The sequence below is a fragment of the Meles meles genome, chromosome 8 (assembly GCF_922984935.1).
Source record: "Meles meles chromosome 8, mMelMel3.1 paternal haplotype, whole genome shotgun sequence".
Classification (NCBI taxonomy): Eukaryota; Metazoa; Chordata; class Mammalia; order Carnivora; family Mustelidae; genus Meles; species Meles meles.
Window position 1 is genome coordinate 96391383 of NC_060073.1, and position 1822 is coordinate 96393204.

The following is a 1822-nucleotide window of genomic DNA, read 5'->3' on the forward strand; positions in this document are numbered from 1 at the left end:
ATTTGGGGGGAAGCATATTTAACAGCTAAATACATTTAAGTATTTAAGTATAGGGGATTGCATGACTGCCATGTTGGTATCTAGCTCAGATCCCAATTCACCTAGAACCCAGCTAACGAGTCACTGTCTAAATATTTAGTGGCGCCTGGCTGGCTCAGTGGGTTAAAGCATCTGCCTTCGGTTCGGGTCATGATCTCGGGGTCCTGGGATTGAGCCCCACATCGGGCTCTCTGCTCAGTGAGGAGCCTTCTTCCTCCTCTCTCTCTGTCTGCCTCTCTGACTACTTGTGATCTCTGTCTGTCAAATAAAGAAAGAAAGAAAGAAAGAAATATTTCAAGCACAGCTCTTACTTAGATCAGACTTTGTTTTGATCACCTTGGTCACACTGGAAATACACAAAGGTGAAAGCTTCTGATATCTGTTCCCAGAGGATTCTTTCCGCTGGATTAGGCCTCTAGCCACAAAACAAGCCCAACTTTTGGGCCTCCAGCATGAATACTCTTCCCAGCTACCAGAGCAGACAGTGTACACTTGACCCAGGCCTCAGAGGCTGAACCCACACTAATCAAACTAGAGTTGTTGACTTTTTCAGAAGTGGAAGCAGAGGGATCCAGCTGATACTTGGCTGTAACGTGGAAGCGAGTGCAGTTGGCACCCGATGTCCAAGCAAGGTTTCCTGAAGTGGCAGTATCTTCACATACATTCTGATAAATTGATCCTCCAAATTCTGTCCCATCATTGACATTAGTGTGCAATTGGAAGTCCCCCGTCCCGAAACCCACTGCAGAGTTATTTCTTGTCAGATTTGACTTGGCATTGTCAAAAGGTCTTCTGGTCCCCAACAATCCAGCCCGCATAACGAAAGGTAGCTAACCAAACAAAATCAAGGTCAACATCACAACCAAGTTTTATCAACTCACTCTTATAAGACTTGATTTTACCACTTGCCTGTGTTGAGCGAAAAGGATATTAAATATGAGCTTCAATATGAGCTTGATATATCTGGTCTTCAATTGCAATTTACATTCCCAGAGAGTTATCTGTGTTCCATTTTTCTGTGAAAGTCCGACAAGACCCATACCATTTATATTTGGTCCCCGTGGTTCCACGAACTTTACCAGTGTCTGTATGAGATGAACCAGATATTGAGAATCCCACACCACTGCATGACTTTGTTTTCACACCCAGTTTCACCAACCCAAAACCAAATCTTCTGCTGGAAATATCTCTGGTGTCTTTCCAAGGTCAGCATATGGCGGATACATATTGGCCACACATGGCTCTGTCCACAGGTGGCCATGGGAAGGTAAGGCCAGGGGAAGAGGTGACCCAGTGGTCTCCTGAGAGGGGCGGCTGCCACTCTGCTTGCTGCTGAGTCCCCTCAACTTGCTCAGGGACTCAGGGTCGGCTGCAGCTTCCACAGCTGGAGGATGAAGGAAAATGTCTTATTTCCTCATCACTGCCTTTTTGTTCTTATTAGATATAACTTGTGTACCATTTTAATTCCCTTCTTTTTTCTTATATTTATTTTCTTAAGGGTTGCCCTGGGTATCCCATATATTCTGTTATGTACTATTTTCATGATCACTGTTTTTTCTTAAATTCGCTTACTTTGCTCAGCAGCTCTTCTTTCACTCAAAAGTTTGATAGGTTGCCTGGGTGGCTCAGTCGTTAAGCACCTGCCTTTGGATCAGGTCATGATCCCAGAGTCCTGGGATCAAGTCCCGAATCAGGCTCTCTGCTCAATGGGAAGCCTGCTTCTCCCTTTCCCACCCCCACCCCCACTTGTGTTCCTGATCTCATTATCTCTCTCTGTATCACA

At 45.2% G+C, this 1822-nt stretch overlaps 1 pseudogene; it reads right to left on the reverse strand.

Annotated features, from left to right (window-relative positions):
* Positions 1-446: 446 nt before the first annotated feature.
* Positions 447-1300, reverse strand: LOC123949852 (annotated as a pseudogene).
* Positions 1301-1822: the final 522 nt, after the last annotated feature.